Source organism: Leptopilina heterotoma, unplaced genomic scaffold (assembly GCF_015476425.1).
Source record: "Leptopilina heterotoma isolate Lh14 unplaced genomic scaffold, ASM1547642v1 Lhet_65, whole genome shotgun sequence".
Classification (NCBI taxonomy): domain Eukaryota; kingdom Metazoa; phylum Arthropoda; class Insecta; order Hymenoptera; family Figitidae; genus Leptopilina; species Leptopilina heterotoma.
Window position 1 is genome coordinate 322,265 of NW_025111152.1, and position 27,645 is coordinate 349,909.

General features: G+C 29.3%; 1 protein-coding gene across 2 annotated transcripts in view; it reads left to right on the forward strand.

Annotated features, from left to right (window-relative positions):
• Positions 1-27,645, forward strand: part of LOC122510011 — a 197,330-nt gene that overhangs the window by 111,319 nt on the left and 58,366 nt on the right. The window lies entirely within an intron of this gene.

A 27,645-nucleotide genomic window follows, 5' to 3' on the forward strand; every position in this document is an offset into this window, starting at 1 on the left:
AAGAAATATATTTTTTTAATAATTTAATTTAAATAGAAAATTGAGTTTAAAAGTTAAACTTTGAAATATCTCAAAACACGTTACCTCCGATTTTAATAAAATTCATATCAAACGAAAGCTTGAATATTCTACTTTTTATATATCAAGCAATAAGAATGGACATTTCAGTGGATTTTGAGAAAATAATTAAATTTTACAAACATTTCGAAGGTTACATTGAGAGAACCATTTATTAAGTATAGGGCGGCATTTGTTTTTCTCCATTTATGCATAATAACCTTCTAAATGTCTGTAAAATTTAATTAATTAATTAAAATTTACTGAAATGTCCATTATTATCGCTTGATAAATAAAAAGTAGAATATTCAAGCTTTCGTTTGATATGAATTTTATTAAAATCGGAGGTAACGTGTTTTGAGATTTTTTAAAGTTTAACTTTTAAACTCAATTTTCTATTTAAATTAAATTATTAAAAAAATATATATTTTTATTATCAGAAAGTACAGAAATTCTACTTTCGAAATCACTAATATAAAAAGTAGTTTGGTTCTACAGAATGGAAGAAATATTCATTTAAAAATTGTCTTTCATTGTCAATTGTTTACGAAGGGGGTCGTTTTGAAATGGAATGCCTCAAATACATATTATTGAAGTGTATATTTTTAGGTTATATTTTGTTTCCTTTTTGCGTAGAACATTTTACACACTTTTGCGTATTGTTAAACACATAATTAGTTTCCTTACCAAATTAAAAAAATATTTTTTTTAATCAATTATTATTTAAAAATAAAAATATTATTTCAATAATATTTGAGTTTATATAATGTTTGAATACTAAAAGTTCTGTTACTATATTAATTAATCAGTTTTTAAAATAATATAAGTGAATAATAAATTATTTAATTAAGAAACCCACACAGCACCGAAACTTTCCTAAAAATTTATTAAAGATTTACTTGCAAATTTCGAAGTTTTTACTTGAAAAGTTTAGTGAAAATTTTGTAAAGATTTAAATGTCCCACTTCAATAAATGTTTAGCCTGAAACTTTCCTGAAAATTAAAAAAAAAAAATTCGCCTACTGTATATGACGGGTTCCACGTCAAGTGACCCAGGTCAAAAATTTACATGGAATATTTGAAAAATTTGTAATTTCTGTAAAACAAAACGAAAATACGTTTTCTATTTTGGGTTTTGCTGCTGTTTTTCAACACTTTCTAATAGTGTGAACAAATGTAGAGAAAAAAAATTATTTGACCTTGAAAAATTAAATTAAAAAATAAAATTTCATTTTTCTATCAAATGGGCAGTTTTTATTTTTTTAAAAAAAATTTTATCATAAAGGTGAGGTTTTTTCCTAAAAAAAATGTATAGGTCAAAACGTGGGACAAGAACTTTTAACTGGTCAAATTAAGCATTTACTTCTGCCGTGCACCGTCCCACAGTGGAATTTTTTTTACAATTTACTATTAAAAAATGTCTATAGCTTACAATTTTTAACCGATTTGAGTGTTCTTTGTCTTAAATTAAAGGGGAATAAATTCTTAAGACATCCTTCGAGGCCGATTTTGGAGATTTTAATTATTTATAATTTTTTTTAAATCAAAGTTAACAAATTAATACACTTTTTTAAAAAAGGAGGTTTATTTTCTTATTCCGTTGATGCACATGATCTAAATAAATTTAAATTCATCCAATATGACCACCAGATAATTAATAAAGCATAAAATAATTTATTTCAATTGTTATAAACAATATATAGCCCAACAACGAGCAGGGGCGGTGGATTGCAGAAGTAAATGTTTATTTTGACCAGTTAAAAGTTCTTGTCCCACGTTTTGACCTATACATTTTTTTTAGGAAAAAACCTCACCTTTATGATAAAATTTTTTTTTTTAAAATAAAAACTGTCCATTTGATGAAAAAATGAAATTTTATTTTTTAATTTAATTTTTCAAGGTCAAACATTTTTTTTCTCTACATTTGTTTACACCGTTAGAAAGTGTTGAAAAACAGCAGAAAAACCCAAAATAGAAAACGTATTTTCGTTTTGTTTTAAAGAAACTACAAATTTTTCAAATATTCCATGTTAGACCAAAAATTTAAACTTTGACCCCCTCCAGTTTTTATATTTGTTTAAATAAATTAATAATATTTGGTATTTTTAATTGTATCTAATAGGACTACTGTTTTTGCAAAATTTTTACCCGATCCCAAACATTTAAAATTTTGACCTGGGTCACTTAACGTGGAACCCGTCATATAGGCGAAAATTTAATTTAAATTTTCAGGAAAGTTTTAAGTTACATTTTCGCTTATAAGAGAGAAGTCGAAAATTTAATTTAAATGTTCAGGAAAGTTTTAAGTTAAATTTTTAGGAAAATTTGACGATAAACATTTATTTAAGTGGGACATTTAAATCTTTACACAATTTTTACTAAACTTTGCAAGTAAATTTTTCGAAGTTTGCAAGTAAATCTTTAATAAATTTTCAGGAAAGTTTCGGTGTTGTGTGGGAAGTAATTGACGGTTAATTAATTATTAGATTTAAAAAATTTGCTAATCAGTTAAGTACTTTTCTATACAGCAAAACGTATATCAATCTCACTTTTATATTTAAAAATTTCCGCCATTTGTGTAAAAGTGGGCATCTAAAATATGGCGTTTCCGGTCTTCTAATATTTTGCAGTTTTAGATACAGTCGCCCATCCAGTTATATATAGAGATCAGTGTATATATTTGACTCGATCTTATCCTTATAACTCCCCGAAATACGTAGGCACAAAAAAATTTCGTTTAATAACTCAGTAAGATATAAGATACAAAAAACCAAAGATAGTGGGGTAGGTTGTAATAGTTTAGTTTTTCTTCATATAACATTGCCTGATAATAAATTTGAATTAATGTCGACGAATAAACTGTGATAGGCTCAATGAAAAAACATTTAGAGTCTAAAATCAGGGTGGCCGCAAAATTTAATTTTTTTAATTCCCTGACTGATTTTTGATTTTCCCTGACTAACAAATTTTTGAATTATTTAATATTCTACATTGAAATGTCTGTAAGAACGTCCAAACTTGAGAAAAGTGTAACGGCACCATTATATTACAAAAACGTCTAAATAAAAAACTGAATTGACATTTAAATATCAAAGTATTTTAATTCGTGGTTTTTTTCGATAAAAATTCCCTGACTTTTAAAGAATTTTTAAAAATTCTCTAACTTTTCCCTGATTTCCAGTTTTCCCTGACTTGCGGCCACCCTGAAAATTGAAAAATTTCAAGGCGGTGACCACTTTTTCAAAATTTTTCGAGAAAAATGACTTTTTAATCAATCTAAATCAGGTTTCCTGTAATTTTCTCAGAATTGTCTCTCAAAAATACACCAGGAACCATATACTTCCCAATTTCAGGGGTCTAAAATTAAAAAGGTGACAAATATATTTTTTGAAATTTTTCATTTTTTAAAACAGATTACTTTTCAATCAATTGGGAAATCTTGTTTCCTGCAATATTCTCAAAATTGGCTCGTAAGAATCCAACAAAACCATATTTCCCGATTGCCAGGGTCTATCTAAAATTAAAAATTTTTAAACTGGTGACCACTTTTTTCAAAATTTTCATTTTTCGGGAAATACTGCGATTCATTCAATTTCAATAATATTTTAAGTCTTTCTCCAGATTCTTCGTTAAAAAATAAATGTCCATACCAAGTTTGAACACAATTGGTGCACACAAAAACAAATATGGTAAATTTGACTACTTTTTTACTATTTCCTGTAGTTCCTATAGGCGCCCGTAACATTATTTAGTAAAATGAACTGTGACAGAATAGTTAGTCTAACTGTAAAATGTAGTAATAAATACCATTTTTACAGTAAATTTAACTACTAAAACAGTTATCTTAACTATTTGTTGTTAGTCATACTAACTGCTTCATTTAGTTGCAGTAACTAAATTTTCATCGTTCCCATAGGCGCCCGTAACAAATTGTAGTTGCAACTACTGTAAAAAATAGTTAAATTAACTATTTAAAGTAGTAAAATGAAATTATTCATTTGTTTTTTATTATTATTGAGGTCCATTTTTTTATATTTTCTCTTACCTATTTTTGTTCATATATAATTTATATATTAAATTCTTATACACCTAACAGAGAAAAATCCCCAAACGCCGGGGATTGAACGCACGACCCTAACATTCGCAAACCGATAACCTAACCACCTAACCACGCTCGCACGCTACGATGACTGGCATTGTACTTGAGGACATTCTTCTTAGATTCAGTCATAATAACTACTCCGTTTAGTTGCAGTAACTAATTTTTTAAGCTCAAGGACTTAGTTGAAATGTAGCCAGCATAATTATGATTTTAAATGACTCAACGATAGTGCAGTAGTAAAAAGTACTGTTGAAAATAGTTATTTTCAGAATTTCTGTAGTAAAATTATCCACTTTTTACTAGTTATAAAAAAATTAAACTTACTATTTTCATATAGTAAAAATAACATAAAAATTGTTACTTTTATGACTTTTGTAGTTATAAAAATAAATGTTTCTTACCACCATAGAGATAAATTATCAAAAGCTAGTAAGAATTGGTTCTTTTAACTACATTAAACATAAAAATAACAAATTCCAGCGGTTGTTTTTACTCTTTGGAACAGTAAGTTTTAATTTATTTTGCAAATAGCAAGAAATGGATATTTCTACTACAGAAATTCTGAAAATAACTATTTTTATCAGTACTTTTAACTACTGCACTATTGTTGAGTTATTCACAATCATAACGTGTAGTAGTAATTTTAACTACATAAAGCCAACTATTCAATTTTAGTTCCACTAACTATGGAAGTTTAGTTAAAATGCTGCTGAATATGGTAGTTTTAACTATATTTTTTTAACTGCACATATGTGGATGTTTTTACCACTCACGTTTTTTCTCTGTAGAAAAAAATGATCTTTTCAACTGCATAAATAGTAAAAATAACTATTTTCAAAATTGATTTTACTATATGAAAACAGTAAATTTCTTTCTTTCTCTGCAACTAGTAAGAAATACACGCAAAAAAAGGTTGGATAATACATCCAATTTTTATTGGATAGAAGGAAATTAGCTGTTATATCTTTGTAAAATCATATATGAACAAACGGCGTTGGTTCCAGTGACAATTTTAAATTTATACTTATGATTAGTCATTATATCTGTTTAGTTGGATACGGTTTCCAACGAGTTGGATGTAGCAGCCAACTGAAATTTGTAAGTCCCGATTCCTATGATGCGCATGCGCTGTCAAGAAGTTGCGACTCGATTCCGACAATTTCGTGCGTAATCGTGAACTGTCAAGACGAAAATACTAGGTATAATGGACGAAAACACGATAAATTTTTTGAAAATAATCGCGCCAACAAACTGTGAACATTTAATAACATTGTTAAACGAAAGTGATTAAGTGAAAATGTCAAGTAATAAAGTAGCAAAATTGAAATCAAAGTTTGTAAAATTCTGTCTTCGCTTTTACAGAGAATCTTATAGATTATAAAACACTATTATCTCTTAAAGAGAATATGATTTTGATAAATTGATTTATTTGTGATGAGGAACAACCGTTCCACGATGAGGAATACCTAACGCGGAAAATTTTTTTACGTTATGTTTGTTAATTTTAAAGAAAACAATCATAAAGAGAATTAATTTTCAGTGATATAACTAATTATATTTAAATCTTAATTATATCTAAAACATTCAATAAGAATTAAATTAGTAAAAGTAAATAAACAAATAATTTTATTAATATTCATGTGTAAATTTAATTAAATATGTAAAATATAAATGGTTATTTCACTATTAGAAAATAATTGCATTATCCAACTTAAAAGTATAGTGATAACAAAAAAAATTGACAGTTCACAAAACAAATTGGCTCCCCTATCCAACAGAATTGGATAGTACATCCAACATCTAAGAATCCAATTAAATTGGTTGTCCTGTCCAACTAAATAGATCGCGCTCCAGACACCATCTAAAATAGCTGCACTGAAAAAAATTCTTAGTAGATTTGACTACTTTTTAACTACTTTCCTTAGTTCAATAAGTCCCCAAAGATAATTTTGAACTTACATTAATTATCAGATATGTAGTTGAATGAAGTGATAATACAGTTGCATTAACTACTTTTCTTAGTTAAATAGGAACCAATGACAGTTTTGCAGTAGAATTAACTGCTGATATGTAGTTAAAGTTACTAAGATAACTCAGTAATAAAGACAACTGCTGAAAATGGTAAAATAAAATTATTTATAATTTATTATAAATATTATCGAGTTGTATTTTTTTATATTTCCCCCTACCCACTTTTGTTTACCTATACCTTATTTATTTAATGTCTATATACCTAACGGAGAAAAATCTCTAAACGTCGGGAGTTGAACGCTCGACCCTAACATTCGTAAACCGAAAACCCAACCACCTAACCACGCTCGCCCGCTTCGATGAGTTGCTTAATACTTAAAGGCATTCCTGACACAGTTCAACTGATAACTGTAGTTAATTTTACTACTTAAAGTAGTTGCATTTACAACTTTTCACAGTTGATAATCTTTTATAAAAACCTATAACATAAATTACATGGAAAATAATTCAACTCCTAGAAGAAGTAAAAACTACTACAAAATTAGTCTATCGAACTACTTTAAGTAGTAGAATCTACTACTTTCTGTAGTCATTTCTGTAACATACCTGCAGTTACAAAGTTAACTATAAAATTACATTAATTTAATTAATAATTTTTAACAACATAACAGAGATGCCATTGGGCGGAGGAATTTCATCCCCACTCTTGCACCATTTTACATTTAAGTCAATGTAAAATGGCGCAAGAGTGGGGATGAAATTCCTCCGCCTAATGGCATCTCTGCAACATAAAACAGTTAAAATAAGTATCAAAAGTAGCCAGACTAACTAAAAAAGTAGTTCGTTTTATTACTTTTTACTCTACTAAGGGGATGTAGTTGAAAATGTCTCATGTATTTTTTTCAGTGTGGGGTATCCAACACATAGTATACTGTAACCAACTATTTTTCTGCGTGTAGTTGTATTAACTACATAAATCATAAAAGTAGCAACTTAGAGGTTGTATTTACTATATAAAAACAGTAAGTCTCATTTTGTTTGCAACTAATACAAAATAGTTATTTTTGCTACCACAATAGTAAAATTAACTATTTTTAACAATCGTTTTTACTACTACACTATAGTTGAGCCATTTACAAGCATCTGTTAGTTATTTCAACTACGTAAAGTAGTTATTTTAACTACATAAAACCAACTACTTCATTTTGGTTCCACTAACTGAGGAAGTGTAGTTAAAATGCTGCTGAATATGGTAGTTTTAACTACTTTTTTTCTAACTACACAAATGTGGTTGCTTTTACCATTCGCATCTTTTTCTGTGTACAGAACCCTAATAAATTATTCTTTTTCCCAATTACGTAGAATTTTGTAACACAAAATTTGATTTTTTCTCATATTAGTGTTCTTATCTGTGTTATTATAAGAGTTTACCTCAAATAATTCAACCAGTAAATTTAAAATTATTGAATGGTATATATATAATAGCCTGGCCGCGATTTGTTAAGATATTTTTTAATCTGGTGATATCATTGAGCGCCGGGCAGAAAAAGTTTCCTTTTTACCTAAAGAAACAAATACGAAAATACTTAAGTTGATCTATAAATAATTAATAAACCCAAAAACTTAATAATATTATAGAAAAAGAGATTTTATTGACGTTTTGAATTTGAATTTGAATTTCATAAAGTTTTTGAATATCTCGGACTATTGTTTATAAATTTTTATGAAGATTACACATTTTTCAGGTAAAAATGTGTACTTTAAAATAAAAATGATGTTAATAAAAAAATTAGTTTATAAATAAAAAAAATTTTTAAACAATTTTTTCATTATTTACTCCTCTCTAAAAAAATGTTATTAACATATTTGGAATCCTTACGAATTCACCTTTAATTTAATAAAACAAAATTTATGAATACTCATCTGGTTCCGGAGATATTGAAGTTTTTGTAAAAAAAGACTAGCTGCAGCAACAAGGTGAGCTTCGAATAAAAAACCAAAAGTTTTTCGATTTTTTTCATTTCGGATATTTAAAAAATCTTCATTTGTTAGTGAGTTGGGCAAATTCTTTAAAAATTGAGTAGAAATAGACAAAACTTCGATAATATAGAAGAATTTAACTACAAACATCTAAATTTCAATGGTTCTGCATATTTCCGGTATAACAGGATACGAATTCTATGTCATAGATTTCCAAAATTCAAAATAGCGGATCTAATATCGCAAACGATTTGGTAAATCTGACATCGTATTCGCATTCAGTTGTACCGAAAATACGCAGAAGTATTTGAAATTTATATCCTGGTTTGTAGTAATATTCTTCTTCATAATCGAAGTTTTGTCTGTTTTTACTCAGTTTTTAAAGAATTTGACAAACTCAGTAAACAGAATGAACGATTATTCAGAGGAAAATGAAAATATTTTACATTTTCAAAATGTATTTTGAAGAAGAAATGTAGCGTTTTCAGATGGAATATTGAACTTTTGGCAAAACAATTATCTTTTGATGTTAAAAAACTGGTCTTCAGCACTTTTAAGTTAAAATACCTCGAAAACCTGACGTGCAGGGTCTGTTATGACGCAGGATTCGGAAATATCACGTTGAAAACCTTCGGAAAAGTATTGTTGGATTCTTGTTTAGTAAATACTGACGGCCTGTGGTACAAACGGTTGCTAAATTTTAGAAAAACTGATGATAAACGACAATTTTTTCATCAATTTTGGAAATTTTTAAGGCTTTACTGTAATTTTCTGTGCTTTTTACCATAGAAAATCTTTGTCGATGCTAAAAAAAATTCGAATCCTCCGGCTGCTACTCTTGAAAAAATTGTTTTTCCATAGAATTTCTTTAAATTTTGAGAAAATATCTCTTCGGGTGCCCTTTAAATGTGGTAAAAATATCAAAACCCTTTGCGATGCTAAATTTTGAGATATTCAAGTTCAAACTTTACCTTTACATGCGATTACCTATGTTAAAAATAAAAAATGCCAACCACAATATCTCGTTTTTTGACATGGCAAAGAGTTTTTAAATATTTACAAAGAAATATTTTCCCCAAATTTGAAGAAAATCTATTGAAAATCAATTTTTTTAAAGTAGCAGCCGAAGATATAAAAATCCACAAACAATATTCCGAGATATTCAAAATTTTATAAAATTAATATTAAAATTCAAAATGGCGTATCTTCAACAATTTTTGAATTTTTTTAAAAAAAATTATTTCGTTCTTTTGAACCCACGAATGAAAAATAGTTTTTATTAAAAGGGAGGAGTTTAAATTTTAATTTAATTGGTCTAAATCATCCATTTTACCGACAGATTAGCTCAGTCGGATAGATGCCTCGCATTGGCGGTCGTTTAAGGACCAAGGGTATAAGTATCCTTGGTTCGCGCCCACTTGGCTTGGTATTTTTCCGGCACGTGAGATAATCTGAGCGGGAGGTTTGACGTCGAGGTATAATGATGTGCACCGTCGATTATTGTCCGGTACACACCATTAGAACTCGACTGTCGATAAACCGGTTGTACTCAGAGAGGTTTTCTACAGTTTCCCTCTTCTCTGGCGAGAAAACCCATTGACGGGTGGTCCAGGCGTAATGCGAGTACTCCTAATAAAGTCGGCTGTAGACGCAAATTAGGTTAATATATATTGAAAAATTTCTAAGTAGAATGGTTATGCTTAATCCAAAAAAGTATTTCCCGGGGACTCTTGTCGAAGTGCGTAAGGCCAATAGAGCAGGAGTATAAAAAAAAAAAAAATCATCCATTTTTCTTTTTGGGGGTTAGAATTATATGTTTTATTTCTTAAATAATAAATTTTTCTCCATTTTGTTTAACTGAACCAATGAATAAAAATTAAGGAGGAGTTTGATTTTTTTATTGGCTAATAGCAGTTTTTTCGTAAGGGGTTGAGACTTATAGTTTTTAAATTTTAATATTTTCTCCATTTCGTTCTTTTAAACCCACGAATGATAAATAGTTTTTATTAAAAGGGAGGAGTTTAAATTTTAATTTAATTGGTCTTAAACATCCATTTTATCTTTTGGGGGTTGGGACTAAATTTTATATTTTTTAAAGTTTAATATTTTCTCCATTTTGTTCTATTAAACCAACAAATAGAAAAAAGGTTTCTTTAAGAAGGAGGAGTTTAAATTTTATTTTAATTGGTCTAGAACATCCATTTTTTCTTTTGGGGGTTGGAATATAGTATGTTTTAAATTTAAATATTTAATTTTTTCTCCATTTTGTTTAACTCAACCAACAAATAGAAAAATTGATTTTGAAACTGGGAGGAGTTTGTTTATTATTTTTATTGGTCTAAATCATCCATTTTTTCTTTGGGGGTTGGTAATATATGTGTTATTTTTCAAATATTAATTACTTTCTCCATTTTCTTTAACCCAACCAACAAATAAAAAATTGCACTTTGAAAATAAGAGGAGCTTATTTTTATTGGCCAGAAGTCTTTTTTTTCTTAATGAGTTAAGACTAAATGTAACTTTTTAAAAATTAAATATTTTCTCCCTTTTTGTACTGTTGAACCAACGAATAGAAAAATTGCTTTCTTCAAGTAGGAGGAGTTAGAATATCATTTTAATTGGTCTGAAAAGTAAATTTTCTAATTATTTTAGAAAAACAGGAAAATATTGTCTATTTTATCTTTCTTAGTATAATTGATTGTAGCATTAATTCTATTTGTTTTCTGCTTTTTTATTTTTTATATTCTACTAAATATAATAATAATTAATTTTTAATCAAAATTAATTGTTCATGTTATTTATTTTTTACATGAAATTGTTTAAAAAATTTTTATTCAAATTTATTTTTCTAAGTAAAATACTGATTTTTAGCTTTGAATAATATTTATTTAAATAAATTCATTTATTTTAATAATCGAAAAAGTTTTGCTAAATTTCTAATTTTTGATCACATTGTTTTAAAAAAACGTTTTTTAAAAGTAAAAGATATGATATATTAAGGGAAGTATTCCGGTTGTGGGCACCTTTTTGTTTTTGCCTCATAACATTTTTCCATGTGCATATTATACAAATATATGTGTACGAATTTAAAGCTAGAGGTCTAAGGTGACTGTCAGTGAAGGAATTAAATTGATTCCTTTAAATAAAAAAGTTTTATTAGAAATTTAGTGAAATGGGAATTTTTTGACAAAAAAAATTTTGTACCCGGTTGTGGGCACCCTTGAAAAATCCGCTAAAAATGGAAAAATATTAAAGGAAATCAACACAAATAAAGAAGAAATGAAAGTTTCTTTATTTTAAGAGACTTTGCCGGGATAAAGAACAAAAATGATGACACGTTTTCACACTATGCTCATCGCTAACAAAAGCATAATGCTTGCATGTGAAGTAGCTAGTATGCATAACATAACGCACTTCGAATGCACTGAACGACTATATTCATCGCATTTAATGGAGTTTGCGGCTGTCACTTTCCTTGGCAGAAAGTTTAGATAGATGAGACAGTAGTCCTCATCATTGTCAGATGGTAGAGCTTCCTTAACATAAAGGTGCCCACAACCGGGAATGAAAGTCATTTTTTAAAAAGACCAACACATTTTGTGATGCAGGATTTTGGTTAAACACGAAGGTAAATCACAAAATATAATGACAACACTGCAAAAAAAAAAGTTAAACCCTTTTTTTCTGAACGAATCTACACCCATATGTTGCTCTTCGAAAACAATACAAAATTACTTTTTTATTTATTTAATGCAAATTTTCTTTATTATGCTCACAGCTATTACACAAATGCATATATTTGTTTCGTTATCAATACGAAAAGTCCGTATTGTCAACGATTACGACTTGCAATACTTAGTTCAGTAAAGTCTGCTTGCCGTCGAAGTTTACGTAGGGGTGCCCACAACCGGAGAGTGCCCACAACCGGCGCACTTCCCCTAGTAATATCTCTTAAATCAAAGAAAGCAATTTTTTTCAATGTTTACTATATTTACACATCATTTTGAAACTTCGCGCGTTTATCCAAATCAGTCCTTTCCCAGCGGACCAGTAAAAAAAATTCGATACACGGACCGCGGAGTTCGTATACGAGCTCGATGGCTCGTATGAGAAATATGAGAAATCTCTCATACGAGCCTTTTCCGTAATGAGAAGTGTATAGATGTATAGATATTATTATTTATTTATTATATAAATGTTCTTATATAAAATAATTAAATTTAATACAAAATCTGCTTACCGTATACGAGAAATATCTAATGTCGGTTAGTTAGAGTAACAAGGAATTATCAAATTCTAACCTGTTTTCAGTGTGAATAAATTTTTTGAATAAAATTATCCTTTTTTTCTTAAAACTTCATTTCCCTTATAAATATAGCTTTGTTTTACTTTGAAAATTCTTTTCTATTATCTACCCTTGGGTTCGTTCCGCCCAGGCGACACACTTCACGTTTTAATAACTTAAAGTTACCGTTTTCAAGTCATCTTTTTGGTAATGGAAATTGTCAACAAAAAGTTAACGAAATGTAACCATCAAATTGTTGACTTTGAAAAGTTAACATATATTTACCGAAATCTTGTTAACAATTTGCAAAGTCGTAAAAGGTAACAAAAAGTTATTGAAAATGTGTATGTAAATTTGACAACAATTATAAGTTGTCTGATTGATAATATTTTTAAGTTGACATTTTTGTGTACACTGTAAAAAATTTCGGAATTTTTTCCGTTAAAAAACTAGGATATTTTTCCGAAATTAGGTGGAAATTACGGTTTTCCAAAAATTTAGTAGGAAATATTTCCGAAATCAGTAGGAGGAATACTTTTTCCACAAAAAAATGGAAATTCTTCCTCAATATTCGGAAAATTTTCCGAAAATGATGGATTTTTTTTCAATATTTGTCGGAAATATTTCCGAGGAAAGATGGAAAAATGTTTCTTCCACAGTAAAACGGAAATTATTTCTCAATATTCGGAGAATTTTCCGGACCTTACGGATTTCTTTCCAATATTTACAGGAAATATTTTCAAGGAAAGTAGGAAAAATATTTCTTCCATAGTAAAACTATATATAAAGTATATTAATAAATTATTTTTTTCACATTTAATTTATAATTATTAGTTAACGTTTTTTTCACTAATTACTAAAGAAAAAAATCCGATATGTGTATTTATATACTACTCTTTAAATCTAAAAAAGTGAAAATTCACTTAGAATACATCAAAAGTATTCCACGTAAGATAATAAGTATGTATATATATTTAAAAATAAATGAAAAATCATTTATAAATAAGTCTGCATACACGTACTTTTTTGCGTGAAAGACTTTTGACGTAACTTTTCTAAGCGAATTTTCACTTACTTAAATTTAAAGAGTAATAATTAGTTTATTTTTACTGATTTAAATTTAAAAACTGATAAATTAGAAAAATAATTTTTCTACAAAATTGTGTCTGTGTATGCAGTAAGTAGTTCTTAAATATTCCTCAAAAATCTAAATATATATCATAAATTTAACGGAAATGTGAAAAGAAAAAAGTTAACAATACTATGAATCGGTTGGTCAACAGTTTTAAAGAGATTGAATCTTTCGAAATTCCATAGAAGTTAGAAAGAACAGATTTTACTCCACATGTTTCTTAAAACTGATACTTTGCAGCAGATTCTCATAGCCTCCCTTGGTCGAGCGCGTCTAAGCGTGCGCTCCCAATAGTTGAAGGCTCCATTAAAAAAAACCCTACGCACAGACAGCACTATAAGGCTGAGAGTTCAAATCGTGGTAGATAGATAAATAGATTCTTCCGTAAAAATGTAAATAATAATTTTTTTTAAATTAATTTACATTTTTTTTAATATATCAGAATACAATATAAACAGTTTTGATTTTTTACATAAATATTCAAATGATTTATGTAGAATTTCCGAATAAATAGTAGGAAATATTTCCGAAATTCATGGGAGATAATTCCTTTTATTTGTTCGGAAAAATTTCCACCGGTTGGAGTTCCGTGCTGTCCGTATTTTTTCGGAAAAATTTCCGAAAAATTTTTTACAGTGTAGTATAATAGTAATTAAAACGATAACTATTTAAAATCATCATTAGTTCAACGATCTTCAGATAACATTTTGTTAACTGTTTAAAATTATCATTAGATCAACGATCTTTAGATAACATTTTGTTAACTTTTTTAAAGTTAACTTAATGTTATATGTAAAAAGTTAACAAAATTCATATATAACAGTGAGTAAAAAAAAAACGGTTTATATTGCCTTTCCGATCAGACACTACCCCAGAGCGTTATAACCTAAAAATCGTGCAGCGTGGGTACGTACCAAGAAGACTATACATATCATCAGCATATCAGCTCGCTGGTGAAATATATTTATAGAGGTTACGTTTTGTTTCACCATTGGAAAAAAGGTACTTATGTATTTTCAGATCACTAATTGTACTTAAATCGGTTTTTATTTTGTTTTAATTATTTCTGTATTACTTGTAGGCAAAAAAACATTTTTTGATCTGCCGAAGCGTCAGCAACTCAGCCACGTGGAAATGAGAGAAGTTTGCACGATATTAATATTTATACATGTATAAAATCTACCTATTAAGTATAATTATTAATAAATATATAAAAAATGAAATTTATTAAATATTTTCAGTTTTAGGGTTCAATAAGTAGGCGACGATGCTAAGCAATTAGCTCTTTTTTCAATCATGTCAGTGATAATCTATAATAACATAAAGATGATTATTGAATACAAAATGCATAATGTGTATTGCAATAAAATATGTCTTTATTTATTATAGGTTATATCTGATTTCATTGAAAGAAAGAGTTATTTGCTTAGCGTCGTCGCCTATATTTTTGCCTTTTTATCCTTTCCAAAAAGTACCGAAAACACCAACTAATACGATAAATAAAAGTAATCAATTTGCGAACTTTTCGGACCTTATTTGTTAATAAAGCGATAACTATTTCTTATTTTCAAAATCAACTATTAGTTGTCTTCAAGTTAACATTAAATTTATTATTCAAAAGTTGTAAAACATATGTTAACTTTTTAGTATTATATTTTGAATCAAAATAGTTCCCAGTAAACGAAAACTAATTGAAATGAATTAAAAAGAATTCACAAAGAGCTTTTGTGAATCCCGCTTTGTGACAAATACGAATTGGAGCCATGATGCAATTTTCCTGAATTCGTGAAACTGTATTGAACTTCCGAACCTTCTATCCGTACCAATTCACTGGACAAGTTTTGAGCCTTTAATTTTTTTCAATTCGTTAGCACGAATTCAATGCATTCCTTGGCCATTTCTTTCGAATGCGAATTCGTTTGGACAAATTGGTACATATTGAATTAAATTCAATTGAATATACAAAGAGCTTGAGTGAATCCCGCTTTGTGACAAATACGAATTGGAGCCTACCAAAAATGTTAATTCGTTTCAATTCATTTGAATTAGTTTTTTTTTACTGGGAGTTGACAATATTATAACTTAAGCAAGCCATCTATTTGATATCTTTTTGGGAATTCGAAAAGTTATAAAAACGTTAACTTTTTTTTCTCATAAACGTGACATTTTTGGTCGGACATTTGATAAGTTTTAGGTATACAACATCATTTACAAAAAGTTAACTTTTTGGAAACTCAAAATGTTAACAGTCAACTTTCAATGTCAACATTTTGATACCTTTTAGTTCACTGTGTGCCGCCTGGGCTTCTGTGACGAGCGACTCCCAAGGGGCACACGATAACTAAAGTTGAGTCTCCACCCAGTAAAAAAAAACTAATTCAAATGAATTGAAACGAATTAACATTTTTGGTAGGCTCCAATTCGTATTTGTCACAAAGCGGGATTCACTCAAGCTCTTTGTATATTCAATTGAATTTAATTCAATATGTACCAATTTGTCCAAACGAATTCGCATTCGAAAGAAATGGCCAAGGAATGCATTGAATTCGTGCTAACGAATTGAAAAAAATTAAAGGCTCAAAACTTGTCCAGTGAATTGGTACGGATAGAAGGTTCGGAAGTTCAATACAGTTTCACGAATTCAGGAAAATTGCATCATGGCTCCAATTCGTATTTGTCACAAAGCGGGATTCACGAAAGCTCTTTGTGAATTCTTTTTAATTCATTTCAATTAGTTTTCGTTTACTGGGCAATGTGAGAGAAGGTGCGCATCGATGTTCATAGCTATAGATATACCACAGCATAATTTAGTATACCTATATAGCTATGAACATCGATGCGCACCTTTGTCTTATTGGAGACTCAACTTAAAAGGCATTAAAATGTTAACATCTACTCAAAACGATAACTTGAAGTTATCAAAAAGAGAAGTGTGCCCGCTGGGCTATTATCTCGCTCGAACATTCTCGATATATCGAATTGCGATATAAAAGCGCTAAATTTTAATAGTTTATAAATAAATAAATATAAACAATTTGGTAATTCTAAATAATATTTCCCACGGGTTAAAGCGAAAATCTCTAAGATGAAAACAGGAAATTCTTTGTTAGAAGAATTGTCACACTTAAATAAATTCCAAACTTGTTGTGTTTATATTACGAACGAAAAACATTTCTTAGAAATGTCGTAAATCTAGTAAAGTTAAAATAGAAATTGGATATTGAGTTTCTTAGGTCATAAAACCTAATCCTTCGAAGTAATGTAAAAAATATCTCAAGTGTCGTTTTCTAAAGGACAATGGAACATGTGTTCAACACATTTGTGACTGCAGGGATTGCAGTGGAATTTTAGAGAATACGAAATGTATAAAGAATCTGCGTTATAATTAATATTGATTAATTATATTATTAATAATTATTGTTATTAATTATTATTATTTAGAATACAGTATGTTGTATGTTGTGAGATGATACTTCTTAAATGTGTGAGTGTCATTATTATATGACGTACAATGTATTTTGTGTGTGTGTGCGTCTAACTGACGCATGCGCAATTCTATAAATTTGGACTTCAGCGGAGAACGTCTTCGCTAGACTTCACTTCAACTTTAGTTCTAATCTTGACTCTGACTAAGCTTGATCTTTAGTCAGTTTGTATCTTTTGACATCTTAATAAATTTACAGGGTTTTACCTTCGAAAGGAGAACTACTAATTATTCTTCTTTCGAACGGGTTTCCCTTCCGTTGTACCGGAATTTAACATTTAATTATTTTAAAACCTTCCCGCTTCCTTTTTTTAAAGGATTCAACTAAAGAGAATCCGACCAATCAAATTCATATTATTAGAGTTGCGTAATTAAAGGTAACTCGGCTCGTAACACGCCGTTCAGAATATGATCGTAGTGAATCGTAGTCTGCTACAAGTATAAGGCTGTGTTTACATGCTTGCGTTCAAACGCTGCGTTTTGCGTTGAGCAGTGAGTGTAAGAAGAACAGAAGTATATGTCTTTCTTTCTCTATCTCATTATTCAACGCAAAACGCAGCGTTCGAACGCAAGCATGTAAACACCGCCTCACGCATGTTACCAATACATTGACAGGTCTCACAGTTCGCATATTTATTATTAATAATTGAACAATTTACGATTTAATTCAACTTAAATAATGGATAAATCGACTGTAGAATAGTTAATTTATTAATTATAAGAGCTTTTTCTAACACTTTTAGTTTTTTTGATGAACTTTTTTCTTCTATTTAAAGTCTAACCACCTATACATTTATGTTTATCGAATCTGTCAGGAATTTCAAGTAATTATTAATTATTTAGAGATTTATTTATTGCAATATTTGCTAAAATCTATTCTCTAAACATCCATTTTACATATTTAACACTTCCTTTTGCTATCAAACACCTTCTAAATAGTTTATTTCCACTTTTACCGTATGTCTACTATATGTCTACCATTTGTCCACTTTAAAAGTGTCATATAGTAAATCCAAATCTGGCAGGGAAATTACTGCAAAAATTCAATAAAATCTCTTTTTTCACATTCAATCACCTTTTGGGTCCATTAATTATTCACACATTCACTTTATTATTTTTGTATTTGTTTTTTTAGATGAAATGGAAACTTTTTCAGCCCGGCACTCATTGATATTAAATAATTTTACAAAAATGGCCAGGCTAATAAACATATAGAGTTTTAAACTGTAGAATTTAACAGTGTAAAGTTTTCTAATAAAACATTTCATTTTATAACGGTGGTTTAACAAAATTTATTTTTATTATTAGAAAATAAATCTGCAAAGCTTCAGTGTACAAATTAATTGAAAATAGAATTTAAAGAGATTAATTTAATAAAATGTGTTTAGGTTTAAATAGAGTAATTAAATTATTATTAGTAATTAAATTACTAAGAAATAAAATAAATCCTATGTTTTTTACTTATATACTTCAGAAAATAATTAAAACATTATACATTAATTCAAATAAGTCTGCCAGTCGCAGGTGATTTAAAACAATTAGGTTAGGTTTATTTTAGTGTTCATGACAGCTCCAAACTCAACAATACCAATTCAAATTCGCGCGCCATATGTCGGCCCCGACCTAGCTTTAATATATACACAATTTGACAGGTAACCTATTTTGTGTTTCTAAAAATGTATTATATATACAACACAACAACTTAAAAAAACACTATATTATTTTACCTTAAAATTCCTTTATTATGTGTTATCATTAAAAATTTTAAATAATTCAAAAAGTGTATGTTTCGTCGTGATTTAAAATTGTGTTCTATGTCAAGTCTCTGGTTTATATGTGTGTGTAGGTATGTCTATGCCTATGTCCATGTGGTTCCATCCTTCGAGTTATTTGATTCGATTCGAATATTTCGAGTGTATCTCGAACTGTCTTTTTTAAGAAAGGATCTTGAAATACCCAGTAAAAAAAAGCAGGATTGGAAGCAAGAAGACTATATACAGGAGAACCAACTCGCCTGCTTGTTCATAGAGAGCAGTGGTCCCGTTTTTAACGGACGACTGGGCGTACTACCCCGAGGCGCACTAGTCTTCTGCACATCGCAACACATGCATAACTGTATAAACTCTATCTGTGTATCTTTAAATAATGTGTGTTTGTTTTGTTTACAATTTTCTTGGTTATGTGCAAGTTCTGTGACAGTTGATTTTGAAAACACTAAATGAAATGCCATAAAAGAGTTTGTATCTTCTGAAATATTTTTGCTTGATTTCATCTTTATTAGTTTTTATAATTTATAAATCTCTTTTAAAATCTTTGAAATATCGTAGAGCGTTAAATCCGAAAACTTAGTTCAGTTGGAAAAATTCCTCTTTGGAGGTTATGGTTAACCTCAAATACAATGCTATAACAGAAATAAATATAATTGCAGCAATAATAAATATATAATAAATTATATATTACAATAGGATAGATAATAATTTATAATATAACATACCCTTTTTTTATTGTAAGATAAAAAATGGTTATGAAAATCCCATTACAACTTTTATTATTTAAATTAACACTCTTCATCAATACAAATCATAATTAAAAACACTAGTGTTAAATACACTTCTCACTTTTTTTTAGAAATTTCTGTATTAAAAATATTAAGTTCACTTAATATTTACACTTCCCAGATAACAATCGTGCGTCGCATTTAAACGCATGTTTCTTGCACTAACTGCGACTTACCAGATGAGTCGGTTCATATACGCATCTTACTATCGTCTGTGACGCTGGTAATAATGCGAGTGTTGTGAACTGCATTTCGTAAGCGCCTGTGATACAAAATGATATGCATGTTCCGTTCACAAGTGCGACTTGCTAGAAGAGTCAATCCATACGCATTTTACCATCCACAGTGCGAATGCTGTGAATGCGTGTGCAGTGAACTGCACTTAATACGCACGCAATTAATGATGCGCAACCACCCGTATCGGCAATCACACATTTTATAATGGCGACAGCATTGTTTGTGGTGTGTTATCAAAATAAGTTTTTATTGTGATTTCATTTTTTATTGTTTTTTATTGCGATATTATTGTGAGGAATTATTGTGGATTTAATTTTTAGTACTGCAGCAAAATAAGAAAGTTAAATTTAATTTGTTTAAAGTACATATATATTTTTGTTGTATTAGATATAACCTCAAAAAAAGAATTTGGAAGTTTTTAACAATTTCAATTCCAAAATTGTACTGAAATATTAAATTAAAATCGTTTTTATAAATAACATTTTAATTTAAAAAAAATTACTAATGTCAATAATCTTTTCTTTTTATTTAATTCAAATAAGGCTGAAGTATAAATATAATTTATTCGCATTATACCGTCACGCATGTGCCCATCACAATATGCGACAGTTATGGATCGCATATGATGACGCATCTGAGTGGTCCAGTGAACGCGCATAGTGCGGATAAATCGGCACGCGTGCAGATGATATTAGTAGCACACAACGCGCATTTTGTTATCTGGGTTATTATTCAATATAAGGGGATAATAAAAACTTGCAGCTGTTACAGCTGTCAGATGGAATATATATAAAATATACACAGTTATGCATGTGTTGAGATGTGCAGAAGACTAGTGCGCCTCGGGGTAGTACACCCAATCGTCCGTTAAAATCGGGACCATCGGAATTACTCGAGTTGTTCCTCCTGTATATAGTCTTCTTGATTGGAAGAGAGCAAATAGTATTGGCGGCGAGTTTCTGCCAATACGTTTTCGTACGGAAGCGCCTATACGCCACTGTAACCGAATCGCGTATGTGTGCATAAAGTAAGGTACAAATGCAAGAATTGCGTGCGAGGGACCCCCTTAGGCTGTGTTTACATCTCATTATTCAACGCAAAACGCAGCGTTCGAACGCAAGCATGTAAACACTGCCTTAGGCCGCAATCCCATGGCAGCGTTTTGCGTTGCGTTGTAATGAGAGAGAATGCAGCAAACGTATATATTTGCGTTTCATTGCAATTGGTTTACTTACTCCGAAAAAGCTGAAATCTCCCATGGAATCGCACTAAATTAAATTAATTAATACCCGTGTGGAAAATGAAAATTGGTCCTAGCCAGGTCCTACCTATTTTGCCCTGTTAATAGCTTGGTCCTAGGTTGGCAGTGTAGGTTGGACCAACAATGGCTGGTGATGCGATTCTAGCCTGGTCCTAACTTGGGAGCCTAGTTATGACCAGTTTATTTATATACTTTATTTTAATTTTGATTAGTTTATAATATTTGCTAAAGAAATAACCTAAATTATTAATAATAAGTATTAGTTTTAATTAATTATTATTTTTTTCAATTAAATGATGACCAAAAGCGAATTCATAAATAATGTTAGTATATGTAGAGATTAATATATATTCCTCTAATATATGGGGCAAAATTCCTCAATTGTCCTAACTTAAAATCGAAAGTCTTCAAATCGGGCTGATTTTTGCACAAACTTTAATACTATGGGAGAGAACTTTACCCATAAAATATTAAGATATTTTATTAAAAATTGTAGGGGGGAGAGGGGGTTAAAGTTTTTGGTAACGTGTGGACAGTGGATTCTTTTAGCTAATATAGCTAAAATACAGTAGAGTGGACAAAATTTTGACCTATATGTTTTCGAAAGGTTTTTTCCTCCTCTTTCGAATGGTGTAAAATTTTTTTTTTTTTAATTAACAATTTAACTAATTTTTTCAAAATTAAAAATATTTTTCACTTTTTTTTAAAAAACGACATTTTTTTTTTCTCTTTTTTTTGCTTTAAAATAAAGCTTAATATGTGTACTTTCCATAACTGATTCTGAAAAAATGACGTTTTTTTTGTTTTCGAATTATTAATTAATTAATTAATAAAAATCAGTAAAAAATTACTAAAAAATGAAATATTTTTTAAGCAAGTAAACTTTTCTGAATTATGAGATTATCATCGTAAAGCTTACCTAATTCCGCATCCAACAAGTATAATTATACCAATTTTTACAAATAATTGTTAAATAAATAAATAATTGAAAATTTATTTATTAATTTTTTGAAAAAAGGACATTTTTTCTTCTTTCTTGCTTTAAAATAAAGCTCAATATGTGTACTTTCAATACTCGATTAGGAAAAAGTGCCGTTTTCTTTTGTGTTTCGAATAATTAATTAATTAATTAATTAACTAATTAATAATAGTAAGAAATTACTAAAAAATTAAATATTTTTCAAGCAAATAAACTTTTCTTAATTATGAGCTTATCATCGTAAAGCTTACAAAATTCCGCATCCAGCAAGCATAAACTAAACTGTTTTTTATAAATAATTGCTGAATAAATAAATAATTGATTATTTATTTATTCATTTCTGGAAAAATGACATTTTTTATTTTTATTCTTATTTCAAGCAAAGCTTAATATGTGTACTTTTAATACCCGATTAGGAAAAAATGACATTTTTCTTTTCGTATTATTTATTAATTAATTAATAAAAATTATTTTTAAAAATTATTATTTTTCAAAGAAATAAACTTTTCTTAATTTTGCGCTTGCAAACCTAAAGCTTACCAACTTCCGCACCCAACAAGTTTATTTTTAACTATTTTTTATAAACAATTTCAAAAAATTAATAAATAAATTTTCAATTATTTATTTATTTAACAATTATTTGTAAAAATAGGTGTAATTATACTTGTTGGATGCGGAATTAGGTAAGCTTTACGATGATAATCTCATAATTCAGAAAAGTTTACTTGCTTAAAAAATATTTCATTTTTTAGTAATTTTTTACTGATTTTTATTAATTAATTAATTAATAATTCGAAAACAAAAAAAAACGTCATTTTTTCAGAATCAGTTATGGAAAGTACACATATTAAGCTTTATTTTAAAGCAAAAAAAAGAGAAAAAAAATGCCGTTTTTTAAAAAAAAGTGAAAAATATTTTTAATTTTGAAAAAAATTAGTTAAATTGTTAATTAAAAAAAAAAATTTTTACACCATTCGAAAGAGGAGGAAAAAACCTTTCGAAAACATATAGGTCAAAATTTTGTCCACTCTACTGTATTTTAGCTATATTAGCTAAAAGAATCCACTGTCCACACGTTACCAAAAACTTTAACCCCCTCTCCCCCCTACAATTTTTAATAAAATATCTTAATATTTTATGGGTAAAGTTCTCTCCCATAGTATTAAAGTTTGTGCAAAAATCAGCCAGATTTGAAGACTTTCGATTTTAAGTTAGGACAATTGAGGAATTTTGCCCCATATACATTGTAAATTATAAAAAAATTAGAAATTTGTTAATTAAATTATTTTACAGTATATATAATCATTAAATTGCATACTTATACGAATACAATGCAGAAAAATCGGAATAAACGCAAACCTAAGAAGTAGATAAAATCTAACGCACGCGGGAATCGAACCTACGACCTACGGACTACGAGACTAACGCCCTAACCACTATGCTAATGAAAGTAGTTGAGATCAAAATTTTTATTGTCAGTGACTTGTGGACTTGCTTTTGATGATTCAATATAGTAATTATTGACACTAATACACGATAATATATAAAAAAAATAGTTTAACAACAACAATAATAATAAAATAATATCCAAATATAAAAATTCAAAAATTAATACTTTTATATTATATCAAGAAAACAAATATCTATACATTTTCGTTAAAAACAGGTTTTTCATTGTTCTCAATCATTTTTAACATTAATTTCTTGGTCTAAAAAAATATTCGTCTTTTGGACTTGGAAATTTTTCCTAATTAATTAAGCGGGTGATCCACTTTTTAAAAAATTGTCAAAAAAATTTATGTTAAAAACACGTTTTTCATTATTCTAAATCATTTTAAGCATTAATTTTTTGTTGCAAAAAATTTTTTAGACTTGGACTTAGAAGTTTTTGCTAATGAAACTAGGAAGCCCAGGTAGGTCCTGGGTTGGACCTGGGTGGGTTATCCCACATTCGAATTGCAATATCTCTTAGTGTTTAGCACCAACTTAAACGAAACTTAAAGTCAGCGAACGAAATTAAAAATATATTTTACTAATGATAATTATATTGCAGTCTGTATCTGTTTTTAAATAAATAAATAAATTTTGCTGTTTTATTAACTTTTGTAACAAATTACTAAAAAATGTGCAGCTTTTTATCTAACTTCGCGATTATTACACTTGAGTAGTGAAATATGAAGATAATTTATAATTTTAACAATTCAGCATTTGTTTAAACAAAAAATTGTTGTTATTTATTAATTCTTAAGACAATAAAGCGTCTAGATACTTGTAGTTTTTTAAAATTTTGCAATTAACTAATCTGAGTATTTACTTATTGCAAAATTAGAAAAAACTGCTAGTTTCTAGGTTGATTGTGTAAAAAGTTAGTAAATAACAATTATTTGTTTAAACAATTGCTGAATTAATAAATTAATAAATTAACTTTATTTTATAGTATTTGTATAATTTTCTGATTTATGTCAAACAATAAATTATTTAAACAAATATGATTATCAATTAATTTTATAAATATTAATTGAGAATATTTATCAATTTTTACATGTTTTTCATGTATCAATTTTGACACTTTATTTTCCTAAAAATTTTTCTAAGTCATAACTGGATCTCCTAGCTAGTACCAAGTTAGGACCAGCCCAGGATATATAAAAAGGGGTTGCCAAGTTAGGTCCAAGCTAGGGCCAATAATCATTTTAGGCATAGCATGGTGATTTCTACACGGGTATATTAATAATAAAATAAATTATATAGTTCTCAGTCAGTAGAATGCCTGTACCGCTCGGGTCGTTCGACGGACGAATGCCAGTACAACGCCTTAATCAATAAATAAGTAAGTAAATTAAATTAATTAATATATTAATAATAAAATAAATTATATAGTTCTCAGTCGGTAGAATGCCTGTACCGCTCGGGTCGTTAGACGGACGAATGCCAGTACAACGCCGGTTGCGAGGTGGTATAAATTTTGATCCGGCGGTCGGATTAAATCTTATACCGCGCCTGTACTGCCGACAGTAGAAAGACTGTACTGAAAGTCGGATCCGACTTTGTACCGCGCCAGTAGAAATTCTTATCCGAATCGGTACAGACTGCCTGCACTGGCATTGACTCTCCAATTCAACCGGCGCGGGCGCTAGACGGTTGGACGATCCGGTATTCGTCCGACTTTTCCGCCTGGGTATTTTAAAAGCAAACAAATTCTGTTAGTATTATTATTATTATTTACATTTATTATTAATATTTCAAGTTACGTGTAACTACCCATCTCTGTAGACCCAGCCTTTTTGACAAAAGTGCTTACATGTGATTCGCGTCATTTGTCGATTTTATTTTTTATATTTATTTTAAGACTATTATATCCTATTAATGTAAAATTATAAACAATTTAATTGTGCGTACAAGTTTGTTTCTCCCATAATAAAAATGACAATTTTTAAAAAATAATTGTACTATGTGTATATGTGTTAAAGTTTTTGTGATTAAAATAAAGTGATATTTATATATTTGTTTGTTATGTATTTATTATATATATATTTAATAATTGTACTATCCTTATTCACAATTATATATCTTTCCACTGTTTTTTTCATTTTGAATTTGTTACATTTTGAGACCTAGAAAATTTCAAAAGATTTAAGAATTAATCGTATTTCAATACTTACCTTAAATAATATTTATTTTAGTTGCAATAAATTATATTTAATATGTTAAATTAATAATAATTAATGATGTCTTATTATATATATTGACGTGAGGGATTCTTCCTCACTTTTAATTTTTTGATCGATCCGAAAAAATGAGCGACCTTACGGTATTTTCACCGTAGGTGGCGCCTGTTCTCGGCCACTTACCGGAAAAGCAACGCATATTTCAATATCTAATTACATAAAGTGCTGTGTCGTGCCCGTAAACGATTCGTGCGAATATGACTTCGCTCAGCGAATAGATATAAGCGGATCACCGAATAATGTACTTCGACAACAGTACCCGACCTCTCATTGCTTGGAGGGGGAGGTACCGGTTCGAGCTAAGATTAATAAAAGCTAACTTGAATTTCACGCAAGTCTGCTTAATTTTTCTCCTTACACCCATTTTCCTACCTTTTCCATGCTACGAGCCTCGAACAGCAGCCAGAAGGAGAGAAAGAAGGAAGCTATTCTCCAGCCGCCCTGGGTCCCCCACCGCCTGCCTGCCAATTCTCTCCTAACCACGATGTCAGCAGCAAGGCCCCCATCGTCCGCCTCACTGCCACGTTCGACCCCCTCCCCCCCGCTCAACCAAAATTCAACCTACATCGCAGCACTGAGGGTTGCATTGGTTCCCCATGCAGTTCCCCATAAGGGTTAATTTTCATTTTCCCTAAATTCTCGCGGGTCAACCGGCCACCCTTAAGTACAAAAATTTCAATCTGCCCTTTTAAGAGTTTCACAGCAACTTTCTGTGAACAAATTTGACGAGAATTCCCCTAACCGTAAAAAGGGAAATTCGCCCATGTCAATATTATATATACCCCCCAAGAAGACTATATACAGGAGGAACAACTCGAGTATTTCCGATGGTCCCGATTTTAACGGACGATTGGGCGTACTACCCCGAGGCGCACTAGTCTTCTGCACATCTCAACACATGCATAACTGTGTATATTTTATATATATTCCATCTGACAGCTGTAGCAGCTGCAAGTTTTTATTATCCCCTCATATTGAATAATAAGTGTAAATATTAAGTGAACTTAATATTTTTAATACAGAAATTTCTAAAAAAAAGTGAGAAGTGTATTTAACACTAGTGTTTTTAATTATGATTTGTATTGATGAAGAGTGTTAATTTAAATAATAAAAGTTGTAATGGGATTTTCATAACCATTTTTTATCTTACAATAAAAAAAGGGTATGTTATATTATAAATTATTATCTATCCTATTGTAATATATAATTTATTATATATTTATTATTGCTGCAATTATATTTATTTCTGTTATAGCATTGTATTTGAGGTTTTTCAAAATCAACTGTCACAGAACTTGCACATAACCAAGAAAATTGTAAACAAAACAAACACACATTATTTAAAGATACACAGATAGAGTTCATAAGGAGAGTCCAGAATAGAGTCGACGTCGGTATGAACGCGCTGATACTAACGCGCTCCTCCTATGTATTCCATATGGACGAGCGCGTTACTATCAGCGCGTTCGACTCTATTCTGGACTCTCCTATACAGTTATGCATGTGTTGCGATGTGCAGAAGACTAGTGCGCCTCGGGGTAGTACGCCCAGTCGTCCGTTAAAAACGGGACCACTGCTCTCTATGAACAAGCAGGCGAGTTGGTTCTCCTGTATATAGTCTTCTTGATACCCCCACAGCACAACTTTCCTAAAAATTTATTAAATATTTACTTGCAATGTTCGGAATATGTAATTGCAATGTTTATTGAAACTTGTGTAAAGAACAATTTTCACTAAACTTTTCAGTTAAATATGACGAATATTGCAGGTATTTAGAATCGCATTCACAGTCATATTTACGATCGTATTTACAGTCGTTATTTTTCAGTAGGGGTATAACCTCCGCATTGTGAAACAAGTGATAAACAAATG